This window comes from Bufo gargarizans, chromosome 2 (genome assembly GCF_014858855.1).
Source record: "Bufo gargarizans isolate SCDJY-AF-19 chromosome 2, ASM1485885v1, whole genome shotgun sequence".
Taxonomy (NCBI): Eukaryota; Metazoa; Chordata; class Amphibia; order Anura; family Bufonidae; genus Bufo; species Bufo gargarizans.
This window is the reverse complement of record NC_058081.1, coordinates 325606753-325623663: the sequence shown is the minus strand read 5'-3', so window position 1 is coordinate 325623663 and position 16911 is coordinate 325606753. Positions and strand designations below refer to the sequence as shown.

The window sequence follows — 16911 nt, the reverse complement described above, 5'->3', positions numbered from 1 at the left end:
CTGACATCCTTGGAGTGCTCAATCACCTTATTTTTATACTATCAAAGAAAGTGGACCACTGTTTAGAAAATACATAGGGATAATACATAAAATTGGTATTGTGTTGAAACATGATTCTTCTAATGAATTAGCAACCAGTGTATCAAGAAATGTGTTAGGCCGGGGTCCAGACAAAGAATTTGCTGAAGATTTGAAAACAGGTATGCCTGTTGAAAGACACACTAGTCTGAAGGAGAGATGTAGTGTGTATTGTATACCCCAATACATGCATAACTGTTGAGCCCACCCTATTGAATGATAGGCAGCAAACTCCAATGTTCACCACCGCTTTTTAAAGAAGCTTATATATCAACCACTGGAAGAACATGTACACCCTTTCACCCTTTCCAAATGAAAATGTTTAATAACCTAAATTTCTCAATACAATTACGACAGATACCTGGCGTAACGGTATTAATATATGGTCACATAATACTAAAAGCGGATAGAATGTAACATTATCAAGAGTTTATTCCTACAGACTGTACATAAATATGCATCTATAAGTGGAAGACCTCTTTCATATGTTAATTCTTAGTGTTGGACGAGCATGCTCGGCCAAACATCATTTTGACTCGACACATGCTCAGGCCGAATACCATGTGAGCTCGAGCTCAAGGCGAGCAGTAAGAGACAGGGAAGTGGACGTGCTGCTGATGGTGCACGCAGAGGCCATGGGTCTGGGTGCGGTGAAACTGTGCCTGCTGCCAGAGCTCAAGAAACACACTCATCCACAATACCTACCTTCATGTCCCAGTTTGCAGGGTGCCGCAGTACACCACTCTCGAAGTCACACCAGTGCGACCAGGTGGTTGGTTGGATTGCAGCAGATAATGCTTCCAGTTGGTTAAGCACCACCCTGTCTTCCACAAAGTCCAGTCTCAGTAGCCAACAGTATGGTCAACAAAACCCTCACCCTGATCCCCCTTCCTCCCACCATGGAGAGTCTTGGCAAATAAGTGATCCCACACTCGGATATTCCGAGGAGCTCTTTTCATCGCCATTCCTTGATTTGGGCCTCTGGCCAAGCCCGCTTGCAGAGGGACATGAGGAGATATTGTGCACTGATTCCCAAACTCTTGAGCATCCACAGTCAGAAGAAGAAACGGCAATTAGTGTCTCATGAGGATGAGACACAGTTGTCAATAATTGAGGTTCTTGTTAGGGCAACAAGTCAGAAGGATGACCAGAGTGAGGGAGTGGAAGAGGAGGTGGTGGACGATGAAATCACTGACCCAACCTGGGAAGGTGGCAAGCCAAGCGAGGACAGCAGTACAGAAGAGGAGGGATCCACAGCACCGCAACAGGCTGGAAGAGGCAGTGTGGTGGCAAAAGGGAGAAGGCGGGTCACACCAAACAGGCCCGCAACTGTTCCCCGGAGCACCCCCTTGCAGCAATCTCCCTTGCCAAGGGGTGGTAGGTGTTCCGCAGTCTGTTGCTTCTTTGAGGAAAGTGCGAATGATAAAAGAATTGTAATTTGAAACCTGTGCCATACCAAAATGAGCAGGGGCATGAACACTAGCAACCTCACCACCACTAGCATGATCCGCCACATGGCATCAAAGCACCCTAATAGGTCTGCTGAACGCCTGGGTCCACAATCAGTGTCTGCGGGTCACACCACTGCCTCCTCTTCTCCTGTGTTACGTGTTGGCCAATCCCCAGTCCAAGACGCAGGCCCGGATGCCTCCCTCCCTGCACCTGGACCTTCGCAAGCACCATCAGCTAGCACATCCACTTCTGTGTCCCAGCGCAGCATACAGATGTCCATTCCCCAGGCCTTTGCACAAAAGCGCAAATACCCAGCCACCCACCCACAGGCCATAACACTAAATGCGCACCTTTCCAAATTGATGGCCCTGGAAATGCTGCCATTTAGGCTTGTGTACACTGAGGCTTTCAGCAGCCTGATGGTGGCAGCCATCTCTTTTTACTCAGTCCCCAGCCACCACTATTTTTCCCGGTGTGCCGTCGCCGCCTTACACCTGCATGTGTCCTATAACATCACCCGTCCCTTGACCAACGCAGTTATTTGGAAGGTCCACTTAATGACTCACACAAGGACAAGTGCTTTTGGCCAGGGATGCTACATTTTCCTGACGGCACACTGGGTGAACTTTGTGCAGGACGTGAGCGTTTTGTACCCTGGAATGCACAGATGCTACCGACGCCAAGGATTGAGGGCCCTACTTCCATCAGGATTTCCACCACCACCTACATTGGTGGCTGCAACCCCCCCCCCCTTCTCCTCCTCCACTTCCACCTCTGAATTATCATCTTTCAGCACCAGTCATCCATCAGTCAGTAGCTGAAAGCAGTGTAGGATTTCAGTGGGGAAGTGGCAACAGGCCGTGCTGAAAGTAATTTGTATAGGTGACAAACAGCATACCGCCGCACAGCTGTGGCAGGGTATAAGAGACTAGACTGAGCTGTGGCTCTCGCCACTCAACCTACAACCAGGCATGGTTGTGTCTGATAATGGCTGTAACTTGGTGGTGGCTTTGGAGCACGGCAAGCTCACACACATACCATGCTTAGCCCACGTGTTCAACTTAGCAGTTCAGCGGTTTCTCAAAACCTACCCCAATTTGCCTGAGCTACTGGTGAAGGTACGCCGCATGTGTGCTCATTTCTGAAAGTCATCTACAGCTGCCGCCAGTCTGGCAACACTGCACCAGCGCTTGCAATTGCCAGCTAACTGACTGTTGTGCGACGTGAGCATGTGCTGGAACTCCACTTTCAACATGTTGGCTAGGCTTTGTGAGCAGCAGAGGGCAGTAGTGGAATACCAACTGCAACATGGTCGTCATCTTTCCAGTCAGCTTCTGCTCTTCACAAGGGATAAATGGGCATGGATGTCTGACCTCTGTGAGGTTTTAAACATTTTTGAGGAATCAACCCAGAGGGTGAGCTCGATGCTGCTATTATCAGCCTAATCATCCCACTTCTGTGTCTACTGAAACGCTCACTGCTCACAATGAAGACAGATGCTTTGCATGTGGAAGAGGTGGAGATGGGGGAAGACAGTACACAGAGTGATAGCCAGACCACCCTCAGTTCGTCTTCTCAGGGCAAATTGGATGATGATGAGGAGGAGCAGGAGACGGTTGCCTCAGCTACAGAGGGTAGTACCCATAGCAGGTTTATTCCATTTGTTCAGCGTGGATGGGCCGAAGAAGAGGAAGAGGATGAGGAGACTGAGAGTCATCCTCCTGATGAGGACAGCGAAGTCTTGTCTGTTGGGACTCTGGCACACATGACTGACTTTATGTTATGCTGCCTTTACCGGGACCCTCTCGTTATACGCATTTAGGCCAACACCGATTACTGGTTGTTCACCCTTCTCGACCCCCGCTATAAAGAGAACTTCTCATCTCTCATTCTGTGGTGGAGAGTAATAACTAAATGGTGCAATACCAGAAGGTCCTTGTGGAAACATTTCTCCAAAAATTTCCAGCTGACAATGCTGGCAGCAGAGTCTGTACTTCCTTGGGCAACCGAGGAGGGGAGACGAGGGGAACACACAGCAGTTCCAACAGAGGCTGGGCAACATTCTCCAAGGCCTGGGACAGTTTCTTGACACCCCGCCAGAAACCTCACCCTGATGCGCAGCCTAGTGTCACAAGGAGGGAAAAGTTTTGGAAGATGGTGAAGGAGTACGTAGAAGACCATGTCAGCGTCCTTAGTGATCCCTCTGTGCCTTACAACTATTGGGTGTCTAAGCTTACAACTATTGGGTGTCTAAGCTGGACACGTAGCACGAACTGCCTTGGAGGTGCTGGCCTGCCTTGCTGCCAGCGTTTTGTCAGAGCGAGAATTTAGTGCTGCTGGGGGAATAATAACTGATAAGCACATCCGCCTGTCAACTGGAAATGCTAACAGGTTGACTCATATCGAAATGAACAAGGCCTGGATTTCACCTGACTTCTCTACTCCACCAGAGGAAAGCGGCTGAACATAAAGGCACTTTAAATGTGGCTTTTATGGTGTATTGAATACACTGTATTCCCATGCACCCCTTCCACCACAAAAAAAGGGCATATGGTTCAATCTTCCTGTTCTTATCCTCCTCCTCCTCTTCCATTATATGAATATGCTTATTAGGCTGCCCTCGTTCCTAATGTTTCAGAGGGTCAGCTCAGCAGAGGACCCTCACCCCTAATGTTTTAGAGGGTCACCAGCAGGCCCTCGCACATAATGTTTTAGATGGTCAGCTCAGCAGCAGACCTAATGTTTTACATGGTCAGATCAGCAACAGGCCCTCACCTCTAATGTTTTAGGGGGTCACCAGCAGGCCCTTGCTTCTAATGTTTTTGAGGGTCACCAGCAGGCCATCAATCATAATTTTTTAAGGGTGTGTATGATGCCCTCCTTTATATGTAATAAAGGGTGTATTGGAGTGCCGGTTCCTTGTAATTTTTGGCAGCCCTTTCACTTAGTGCATAGGCTTTATGAGTTTAGGAGTCCCACTACCTGAACAATTGTACCACAATGTAAATGTGGCCCTCCTTTATTTGATATACAGGTTGTATCGGAGTGCCTCTTCCTTGTATTTTTTGGCAGCACTTGCACTTTATATACAAGTAAAATCAATTTTATCTTCAGTTTTGTGCGTATTATTGTCAGTCTGTAAAAGTGGCGTACTACTTGGACAACATCATTCCCAGCAGCGACCCGGGAGTCCAAGATGCATCCAGACATTCTCCCCATGATGTTCCCGAACCATTTCAGATCAGGGGTTGCCTGGTTTAATGCTCGGGTTCTCCCATTGACTTCCATTGTGCTTTGGTGCTTTGAAGAGTGTTTTGCTTGAGCACCAGAGCACCCGAGCACCTTGGTGCTCGATCAACACTATTAATTATTTCTTTACATCTTTCTCACAGATATTTCCATTCATGATCCACATTCAGGAGTTCAGATTTTTATGGAAAATTAATCAAATATTTTGGTTTAATACAACTTTTCTCTTGACAAGAGAACAAATCTTATATTTTCTGCTTCAAAAGTGATTTAAGAAAATGTAATTTGGGAAGACAAAGTATTCTGAATAATCATAAATATCTTATTCACATGACATACTGAAAGAAACTTCAAAGCTATCAATATAACTAGCTGAGAAGTTTGCAAAAAAAACTAATAGCAGTGGACTTTCCATCATGTGACAGCAATCCTTGCAGGATTAAAACAAAAATGTCTTAATTATTTCCTATACGGTAGTTTGTAATAGTAGCCATAGAAATGCATGAGAGCATCATCAATGGAGCAGGTACACTCAACAACATAGTTTTCTAAATGCCTTGCTTATTGCACTAGTGCCTTATTGCACATGATGAATATGTACCATGCATGTGTATTCATTAAGGAAAAGTTTCCCCAGAGCTGATTCCAACTCTTCCACCTCTACACACAGACGTGTGAACTTGTTAAAATCTTGAGTAATGTCATGTATTTTCATGAGAAATATTGTAAGTTGAGTGGGAGTTCATTATTCACTATGAAAGTGTAGTATGCTGCATAGTACACCCTTCTCCGACATAATGAAGTTCAAAGGTGTGAAACAACTGTAGTTTGAAGACCACTGTGTACTTTAGGCTTCAACACATCTTTAACTGCTCATGCACATGGCAACAATACAGCAGATATCATTAACATTAAAGCCAGTCCCTGTCTCCAATATGGACTCAAAATCTCATTTCCCTATCGCAAACGCATGATTATATATACAAATACTAGTTCGAAACTCACAGGATGCTAATCAACCTATCATCAGGCATGGGATTCAGCCAGTTCCCTCCAGTTCTTCAGATCTGGTTGTTAAAATTACGACTGGATCGGAGAATAATGTTACCGGCTGAGTCCCAATCCGGTGCTCTGGAGGCAGCATGGCAGCAGGAGATGTTTGCTTCCATTGCTTTGCGTGTCACTGATAGTTTAGCTCCTTAGTTGGGTGGTATGTGTGTGTGGTGTATATACGGTGTATTTATGTGTATGTGTGTTGCATATACTGTATATGGTGTATGTACATGTAAACATGCGTCGTGATGCCACGTGTCTGTCGTTGAGTAGGAAACCTGTTGCTAAAAATTTGAATCCCACCCCTACCTATCATGAGTGTGGGAGGAAATCAAAGGTACTAGGTGGAAGCCTACCCAAACCCAGAGAAACTTCATGCAAATGTTGTGTTTAGTTGGATTTAATCCCAGGACCCCAGCACTGCAAGGCTCATTACTACATACATTTAAGAACCTTAAAGGGGTTGTCTAACTTAATCAAATAGCATTTATCATGCAGACAATATTAATACAAGGCACTTACTAATGTATTGTGTTTATCCATATTGCCTCCTTCCCTGGCTTGATTCATTTTTCTATTGCAGTATACACTGCATGTTTTCAGGGAATATAACCACCGCTGAAGCACAGATACAATGTGGCTAGGAGCTGTTGCACATGCAAGCCTATGTGCACTATTATGGTTCCGGCCTTCACAGTGGCCAGCGCTTTTTCCGATAGTGTGCAATCATGGCTACCTCTGCTGGATTGCAGCGTGGCTTTAACCCCTGGATGCAAGCAGTGTATAATACGATGTAGAAAGAATCAAGCCAGCAAAGGAGGCAATAAGGGCAATCACAGTGTCATGGTCTTACCTTCTTGCTGTTCTCCTTCGTTTGACATGTGCTGGCGGCCATCTTGGTTTCTGGGTTTCTTGTAGCCTCCCACCCTGCGGCTTCTCCTTCCCACTGGGAGGAGCTGGATGCCTAGCTCATATATATAGGAGGTCTGTGGCTTCAGTTCCTTGCTTGGTCCTCCTGTGTTCACATGCTTTTAAGACTGCTGCTGCTTCTGGTTCCTGATCCTGGCTTCGTCTGACTACCCTGCTGGTTCCTGATCCAGGCTTCATCTGACTACCCTGCTGGTTCCTGATCCAGGCTTCATCTGACTACCCTGCTGGTTCCTGATCCAGGCTTCGTCTGACTACCCTTCTGGTTCCTGACCTCTGGCTTCGCAAGACCCTGCTTCGGTTTAGCCATCCATTTGGACTTTTGCCTTACAGCTTGATTTTCAATAAAGCCTTCTTATTTCCACTTATCTCTTGTTGTACGTCTGGTTCATGGTTCCATGACATTAGGACCAAGCCATGAATTCTGACGGTACAGGGCCATCCTCGCTACCTACGCTGGTTGCCAGACTTGATCAGCAGGATCACCTGTTGGGTCGGTTCGCTGTGGCGTTGCAAACCCTGCTTGAACGCACGGCTCATTTAGCTTCCGTTGCTGATGGGTCGGTTGTCGCTCCTGGGCCCGCTCCTACTGCTGCTCCGGTTGTTGCGCCAGAGTCTACCCCGACACCTGTTGCTGCGCCTGCGGTGTTTCGGGGTATGACCGGTTCTGCCCCCCTTCCACAGCGCTTTGGGGGAGAGCCAACTCAGTGCCGAGGTTTCCTTAACCAGGTGGGCATTTATTTCGAGTTGCTGCCACATGCCTTTCCTACTGAGAGATCAAAGGTGGGCTTCTTGATCTCGCTGCTCTCGGACAAGGCCTTGGCCTGGGCCAGCCCTTTATGGGAGAACAACAATCCGGTGGTTGCCGAGTTTTCCGGTTTTGTTGCTTCTCTTCGGAAGGTATTCGATGTGCCGGCTCGTGCTGCCTCTGCTGCGAAGCTCCTTATGTCCATCAGACAGGGTTCACGATCCGTAGCTGAATACGCCATTGAGTTTCGTACCCTGGCAGCAGAGGTGGGCTGGAATAATGAGGCTCTGGTCGCTGCTTTCTCTCATGGTCTCTCGGATGCCTTGAAGGATGAGGTTGCAGCTAAGGACCTACCAGTGGCGCTCGAGTCCCTTATTTCTTTCCTGATTTTGATTGACACCAGACTCAGGGAGAGACCTTCCTTTAAGGAGAGCCTGCGGAGGTCTTCTAACAGATTGGCGCCTACGTTTGCTGTCCCACCCGTGCCTCCCTCTCCTCCCACGCCTCCTGGGGATGACTTGTCTGGGGGTGAACCCATGCAGCTGGGGTTTGCTCGCCTGTCCGAGGGGGAGAGGGTACTCCGGAGACGCGAGGGCCGATGCATGTACTGTGGTCTCGGTGGGCATTTTCGGTTGGCATGCCCGAACCGTCCGGGAAACGCTCGCACCTGAGATCCTGTCGGGGGCAGATCTTGGGTGGAGTCTCCTCGTCCCCGGTTTCCCGTGTTGACAAACCACTGATTACTGTTGTCCTCTCCTGGGTCGGGGGCTCGGTGACAACCCAGGCATTGGTGGACTCTGGTGCTGGTGGTTTGTTCATTGATAGTGTGTTCGCTGCCGCCAATTCCATTCCTCTGCAGCCTCGAGGTTCCCCACTGGCTCTTGAGGCGATAGACGGCAGATCCCTTCTGCCACCACACGTGACTCAGGAGACCCTTCCAGTGGGGATGGCCATTGGTGCCGTTCACAGAGAGTCGGTCTGTCTCCAGGTTATTTCGTCTCCACACTACTCGGTGGTCTTGGGGTACCCCTGGCTCCAGAAGCATAATCCGACTTTCGATTGGAGATCGGCCGAGATCCTCTCGTGGTCACCGCAGTGTGGGGCTAGTTGCATTCATGGGCCTGTCAAGTTGCTGTGTACTTCCTCGGACTCCCTGTTGCCTCCTGAATACGAGGAGTACCGGGATGTATTCGATAAGGTGCGTGCGGTTGCCCTACCTCCGCACCGCCCATACGATTGTGCCATAGAGTTACAATCTGGAGGAGTATGTGAGGGAGGCGCTTTCACGCGGACACATTCGCAAATCCTCGTCCCCGGCAGGGGTTGGATTTTTCTTTGTGAAAAAGAAGGGCGGTGAGTTGAGGCCTTGCATCGATTACAGGGGTCTCAATCGCATCACGATCAAGAACGCTTACCCGATACCCTTGATTTCCGAGCTTTTCGATCGCCTCAAAGGGGCCACGGTCTTTACCAAACTCGACCTGAGGGCGGCATATAACCTGGTAAGGATCAGGGCGGGCGATGAGTGGAAGACCGCGTTTAACACCAGGACCGGTCATTATGAATCCTTGGTTATGCCCTTTGGGTTGTGCAATGCGCCCGCAGTCTTCCAGGAATTCATCAACGATGTTTTCCGTGACCTGTTGCAGCAGTGTGTGGTGGTCTATTTGGATGACATCTTGGTATATTCTGAATCCATGGAGGCCCACATTCTGGATGTCAGACGAGTGTTGCAACGGTTACGAGAGAACAAGCTGTTCGGTAAGCTTGAGAAATGCGAATTTCACCGATCCCAGGTAACCTTCTTAGGTTACATCATTTCCGCTGAGGGGTTCTCCATGGATCCTGAGAAGGTTTCGGCTGTCTTACAGTGGCCCCAGCCCAGTGGTCTTCGTGCCCTGCAGCGCTTTTTGGGCTTCGCCAATTATTATCGGAAGTTCATCAGGGACTTTTCCATGCTAGCCAAGCCTCTCACGGATCTGACCAGGAAGGGCAGTAATCCCCAGGTCTGGCAACTCGAGGCCATCCGAGCTTTTGAGGCTCTAAAGTCCGCCTTTGTGTCGGCTCCGATTCTGTCGCATCCCAACCCTGGGTTGCCTTTTGTCCTCGAGGTGGACGCGTCTGAGACGGGAGTAGGCGCCCTTCTGTCTCAGCGTAGAACACCAGAGGGTCCTCTGCTTCCTTGTGGGTTTTACTCCCGGAAACTGTCTTCCGCGGAGTGCAACTATCAGATTGGTGACAGGGAGTTATTGGCCATCGTGCAGGCCCTTAAAGAATGGAGGCACTTGCTCGAGGGCTCGGTGGTTCCGGTTCTCATCCTGACGGACCACAAGAATCTGACCTACCTCTCTGAGGCCAAGAGATTGACACCACGTCAGGCCAGATGGGCTCTGTTCTTGTCACGTTTTAATTACGTGGTCTCCTACCTACCCGGTTCCAAGAACATCAGAGCGGATGCCTTATCACGGCAGTACTCCGAGCTATCCGGGGAGGAGTCAATTCCGACTTCGGTCATACCTCCGAATCAGATCCTGGCCGCTATTCGCACCAGCCTGACCTCTCCCCTGGGTGAGCAGATTTTGGCGGCTCAATCTGGTGCTCCCTCTGGGAGACCCAACGGCAGATGTTTTGTGCCTGAGGAGTTGCGCACTCGGTTGTTGCGAACCTACCATAACTCCAAGGCCGCGGGGCATCCTGGAAAGAATCAGCTGTCCTGGGCTGTTTCACGTCTGTTCTGGTGGCCTTCTCTACGTTCCGACATCGCCGCATATGTAGCGGCATGCTCCGTTTGTGCCCAGAGTAAGTCCCCTCGGCACCTTCCGTTGGGCCTTTTGCAACCCATAGCCACCGGGGAGCGTCCATGGTCACACCTGGGGATGGATTTCATTGTGGACCTCCCTGCATCCCGAGGCCATACGGTCATTCTCATGATTGTGGATCGGTTTTCCAAAATGTGCCACTGTGTTCCTCTCAAGAAGTTACCCTCTGCACAAGAGTTGGCCTCGATTTTTGCCAGGGAGGTCTTCCGGTTGCACGGTTTGCCCAAGGAGATTGTGTCGGATCGGGGGAGTCAGTTTGTGTCCAGGTTCTGGCGCGCCTTTTGCTCCCAGTTGGGGATTCATCTCTCTTTCTCCTCGGCCTACCACCCTCAGTCCAATGGGGCTGCAGAACGATCCAATCAGGCCTTGGAGCAACTCCTTCGTTGCTATGTCTCCGATCACCAAGACAATTGGGTTGACCTCCTGCCTTGGGCTGAGTTTGCCAGGAACACGGCGGTGAACTCTTCCTCTGGGACGTCTCCCTTCATGGCCAATTATGGGTTCCAACCTGCCGTGTTACCGGAGGTATTCTCTCCCCAGGATATTCCGGCTGTGGAGGATCACCTTTCCGTCCTACGTGCTTCTTGGGTACAGATCCAGAGGTCCCTTGAGGTCTCTGCGCAGCGCCAGAGACTCCAGGCTGATCGCAGACGAGCGCCCGCTCCTTCCTACCAGGTCGGAGACCGCGTATGGTTGTCCACCCGCAACCTCAACCTTCGTGTGCCCACTCCCAAGCTGGCGCCTCGCTTTGTTGGTCCCTTCCGAGTGCTTCGCAGGATAAACCCGGTAGCCTATGCCCTTGCGCTTCCTGCTGGCATGCGGATCTCCAACGTGTTTCATGTCTCCCTGTTGAAGCCACTGGTGTGTAAACGTTTCACTTCCTCGGTTCCTCGGCCTCGTCCGGTCCAAGTGGGCAATCGTGAGGAGTATGAGGTGAGCAATATCCTGGACTCACGCCTGGTCCGCGGTCGGGTGCAGTTTTTGGTCCATTGGCGTGGTTATGGTCCAGAGGAGCGTTCCTGGGTTCCCTCCGCAGATGTCCATGCTCCTGCCTTGCTCCGAGCCTTCCACGCACGCTTCCCTCAGAAACCGTTCTTTACTCCGCGGAGGAGGGGCCCTTGAGGGGGAGGTACTGTCATGGTCTTACCTTCTTGCTGTTCTCCTTCGTTTGACATGTGCTGGCGGCCATCTTGGTTTCTGGGTTTCTTGTAGCCTCCCACCCTGCGGCTTCTCCTTCCCACTGGGAGGAGCTGGATGCCTAGCTCATATATATAGGAGGTCTGTGGCTTCAGTTCCTTGCTTGGTCCTCCTGTGTTCACATGCTTCTAAGACTGCTGCTGCTTCTGGTTCCTGATCCTGGCTTCGTCTGACTACCCTGCTGGTTCCTGATCCAGGCTTCGTCTGACTACCCTGCTGGTTCCTGATCCAGGCTTCGTCTGACTACCCTGCTGGTTCCTGATCCAGGCTTCGTCTGACTACCCTTCTGGTTCCTGACCTCTGGCTTCGCAAGACCCTGCTTCGGTTTAGCCATCCGTTTGGACTTTTGCCTTACAGCTTGATTTTCAATAAAGCCATCTTATTTCCACTTATCTCTTGTTGTACGTCTGGTTCATGGTTCCATGACACACAGTACATCGGTAAGTGATTTGTATTAACTTTATCTACAGTACCTTGAAAAGTATTTATATGCCTTGAACATTTACACATGTTTTTATGTTACATGCACAAATTTAATGTATTTATTGTGATTATATGTAATAGACCAACAAAAAGTAGCAAGTATGCGTGAAGTGAGAAGAAAAAGATACATGGTTTTTAATTTAATAAATACAAATCTGAAAAGTGTGGTGTGCATTTGTATTTAGCCCCCTGTACTCTAAAACCCCTAAATAAAATCCAGTGTGACTAATTGCCTTCAGAAGTCACCTAATTAGTAAATAGAGTCCACCAGTGTGTAATTTATTCTCAGTATAACTACAGCTGTTCTATAAAGGCCTCATAGTTTTGTTAGAGAATGATGAATTAGCATCATAAAAGCCAAGGAACATACCAGACAGGTCAGGGAAAAATTTGTAGAGAAGTGTAAAGCAGGGATAGGTTATAAAAAAAATAATTCTAAGCTCTGAACATATCACGGAGCACTGTTCATTACATCATCTGAAAATGGAGAGGGCATGGCACAACTGCAAACCTAGTAAGACATGGCATCCACCTAAACTGACAGCCCAGGCAATGAGAGGACTAGAAAAGCAGCCAAGAGGCCCATGATTACTCTGGAGATACTGCAGATATCCACAGCACAGGTGGATGAATCTGTGCGCATTATCCTAGTCATGTACTCCACATGGCATTTATGGAAGAGTGGCAAGAAGAAAGCCATTTTTTAAAACAAAACAATTGCAGTTTGTCACAAGCCATGTAGGGGACACAGCAAACATCTGGAAGAAGGTGTTCTTTTCAGATGGGACCAAAGTTGAACTTTTTTGCCTAAATGCAAAACGCTATATGTGGCAGAAAACTAACATTGCACATCACCCTGAACACCCCATCTCCACCGTGAAACATGTTGGTGGTAGCATCATGCTTTTCTTCAACTTCCGGTAGGGCATTGTTCCTAAACATACAGCCAGAGCTACAATAGAATGATTTAGATCAAAGCATATTCATGTGTTAAAATGGCCCAGTCAAAGTACAGACCTAAATCCCATTGAGAATTTGTGGCAAGACTTGAAAATAGCTGTTCACAGACACTCCCCGTCCAATCTGACTGAGCATTATCCACACTTTGCCTATAAATGGTGTCTGCTGTGAATTGTCACATCTGCACTGCAATAGCATGTGTACATCAGTGACAGATATTGAGAAAAATATTACTGACGACAAATATATTTTTTCCATAATTTATCCATAATTTTCCTATAAACGGTGTCTGCAGTGAATTGTCATATCTGCGCTGCAATAGCGTGTGTGTGTGTCAGGCCAGATACTGGCAAAAATATTAGCGAAAACAATTATATTTTTTCAAAAATGTATCCACACTTTGCCTTTAAATGGTGTCTGCTGTGAATTGTCACATCTGCGCTGCAAAAGCATGTGTGCGTCAGTGACAGATATTGAGAAAAATATTACTAACGACAAATATATTTTTTCCATAACTTATCCACACTTTGCCTATAAACGGTGTCTGCAGTGAATTGTCACAGCTGTGATGCAATAGCGTGTGTGTGTGTCAGGCCAGATATTGGGAAAAATATTAGCGAAAACAATTATATTTTTTCAAAAATGTATCACACTTTGCCTTTAAACGGTGTCCGCAGTGAATTGTCATATCTGCGCTGCAATAGCGTGTGTGTGTCAGTGCCAGATATTGGGAAAAATATTAGTGACAACAAATATATTTTTCCATAATTTATCCGTAATTTTCCTATAAACGGTGTCTGCAGTGAATTGTCACATCTGTGCTGCAATAGCGTGTGTCAGGCCCAGATATTGGGAAAAATATTAGCTAAAACAATTATATTTTTTTCCAAAATTTATCCACACTTTGCCTATAAACAATGTCTGCAGTGAATTGTCACATCTACGCTGCAATAGCGTGTGTGTGTGTCAGGGCCCGATATTGGGAAAAAAATTACTGACAACAAATATATTTTTTCCCATAATTTATCCATAATTTTCCTATAAACGGTGTCTGCAGGGAATTGACACATCTGTGCTGCAATAGCATGTGTGTGTCAGGCCCAGATATTGGGAAAAATATTACTGACAACAAATATATTTTCTCCACAATTTATCCACACGTTGCCTATAAACAGTGTCTGTAGTGTATTGTCACATCTGCGCTGCAATAGCCTGTGTGTGTCAGGGCCAGATATTGGGAAAAATATTACTGACAAGAAATATATTTTTTCCATAATGTATCCATAATTTTCCTATAAACGGTGTCTGCAGTGAATTGTCACAGCTGTGATGCAATAGCGTGTGTGTGTGTCAGGGCCAGATAGTGGGAAAAATATTAGTGAAAACAAATATATTATTTCCATAATTTATCCACACTTTGCCTATAAATCATGTCCGCAGTGAATTGTCACATCTGCGCTGCAATAGCATGTGTAATAGAGTGTGTGTGTGACAGGGCCAGATATTGGGAAAAATATTAGCAAAAACAAATATATTTTTTCAATAATTAATCCACATTTTTCCTATAAACGGTCCCTTATAACATATATAATTGAATATGAAGAAGTCGAGCATTAAGGGACGTGGAAGTTGCCGTGATGCTGATGGTGCACGCAGAGGCCGTGGCCCAGGGTGCGGTGAAACTGTGTCTGCTGCCAGAGCAAAAGAAAAACAATCATCCAAGATACCTAGCTTCATGTCCCAGTTTGCAGGGCGGCGCAGGACACCACTCTTGAAGTCAGCCCAGTGCGAGCAGGTGGTTGGTTGGATTGCAGCAGTCGGTTAAGCACCACCCTGTCTTCCACCAAGTCCAGTCTCAGTAGCCAGGAGTCTGGTCCACACAATCCTCATCCTGATCCTCCTTCCTCCCACCATTTACAATTTGGCCAAACAAGTGATCCCACACTCGGATATTCTGAGGACCTCTTTGCATTGCCATTAATTGACTTGGCCCTCTCACCAAGCATGCTTGAAGAGGGACCTGAGATCTTGTGCCCCGATTCACAACCTCGTGAGCATCCAGAGTCACAAGAACATGACGCTGGGGAACGGCATTTAGTGTTTACTGAGGTGGATGATGATGAGACACAGTTACCAATGACTCAACTGCAATTACTGTCTCAAGATGTTGAGGAAGAGGATGACATACAGTTGTCAATCACTGAGGTTGTGGTTAGGTCAACAAATCAGGAGGAGGATCAGAGTGAGGAAGGAAGTGGAAGAGGATCTGCTGGACGACGAGGTCACTGACCCAACTTGGGAAGGTGGCAACAAGCCGAGCAAGGAGAGCAGTACAGAGGGGGAGAGATCTGCAGCACTTCAACAGGTTGGAAGAGGCAGTGGGATGGCAAAAGGTAGAAGACTGGCACCACCGAACAGGTCTGCAACTGTTCCACGGAGCACCCGCTTGCGTAAATCTCCCTTGCCAAAAGAATAGTAGTTTTCAACCTGTGCCACACCAAAATGAGCCGGGGCGTGAACACTAGCAACCTCACCACCAGCATGATCCGCCACATGGCATCAAAGCACCCTAATAGGAGAGCCAAAAGCCTGGGTCCACAATCTGTGTCTGCAGGTCACACCACTGCCTCCTCTTCCCATGTGTTACGTGCTGGCCAATCCCCTGTCCAAGACACAGGCCCAGATGCCTCCCGCCTTGCACCTGGACCTTTGCAAGCACCATCAGCGACCACATCCACTTCCCTGTCCCAGTGCAGCGTCCAAATGTCATTGCCCCAGGCATTTGAAATCAAGCGCAAATACCTAGCCACCTACCCACAGGCCATAGCACTAAATGCGCAGCTTTCCACATTACTAGCCCTGGAAATGTTGCCATTTGGGCTTGTGGACACTGAGGCCTTCCACAGTCTGATGTCAGCTGCCACTATTTTTCAAGGTGTGCCGTGCCAGCCTTACACCAATATGTGTTCCTTAACATCACACGTGCCCTGACCAATGCAGTTACTGGTAAGGTCCACTTTACCATGGACATGGAAAAGTACTTTCGGCCAGGGATGCTACATTTCCCTGACGACATACTGGGTTAATGTTGTGGAGGCCGGGAGCGACTCATACCCTGGGATGGCAAAGGTGCTACCGACGCCAAGGATTACTGGCCTCAATTCCATCAGGGTTTCCACCACCACCTACGTTTGTGGCTCCAACCCCCACTTCTCCTCCTCCGCCTCCTCCACTTCAACCTCCAAATTATCCACGTGCAGCACCAGTCAGTCATCAGTCGTTAGCTGGAAGCAACCAGGCATGGTTGTGTCTGATAATGGCTGTAACTTGGTGGCGGATTTGGAGCTGGACAACCTTAGACACATCCCATGCCTTGTCCACGTATTCAACCTTGTGGTTCAGCCGAGCTACTGGTGAAGGTGCGCCATGTCTGTGCACATTTCCGCAAGTCACTGACAGCTTCAGCCGGTCTGTCAATGCTGCAGCAGCGCTTGAAATTTCCAGCTCACCGGTTGTTGTGCGACGTGAGCACACGCTGGATCTCCACGTTCCACATGTTGGCCGGGCGTTGTGAGGGCAGTTGTGGAATACCAGCTGCAACATGGTCGCCGCCTTTCCAGTCAAGCGAGGAGTGGGCATGGATGTCTGACCTCTGTGAGGTTTTACGCAACTTTAAGGAATCAACACAGATGGTGAGCGGCAATAACGCTATTATCAGCGTCACCATCCAACTTCTGTGTCTTCTCAAACGCTCGCTGCTCACAATTAAGGACAACGCTGTGCATGTGGAAGAGGTGGAAATGGGGAAAGACATTACACAGGTTGATGATAGCCAGACCACCCTCAGTTCATCTTTTCAGCGCGAATTGGAGGCTGAAGAGGAGGAGGAGCAGGAGACGGTTGCCTCAGCTACAGAGGGTAGTACCCATGGAAGTATAATTCCAT

At 48.3% G+C, this 16911-nt stretch overlaps 1 protein-coding gene across 1 annotated transcript in view; it reads right to left on the bottom strand.

Annotated features, from left to right (window-relative positions):
• SLC6A15 (solute carrier family 6 member 15) overlaps window positions 1-16911 on the bottom strand; it is a 104764-nt gene that overhangs the window by 71116 nt on the left and 16737 nt on the right. The window lies entirely within an intron of this gene.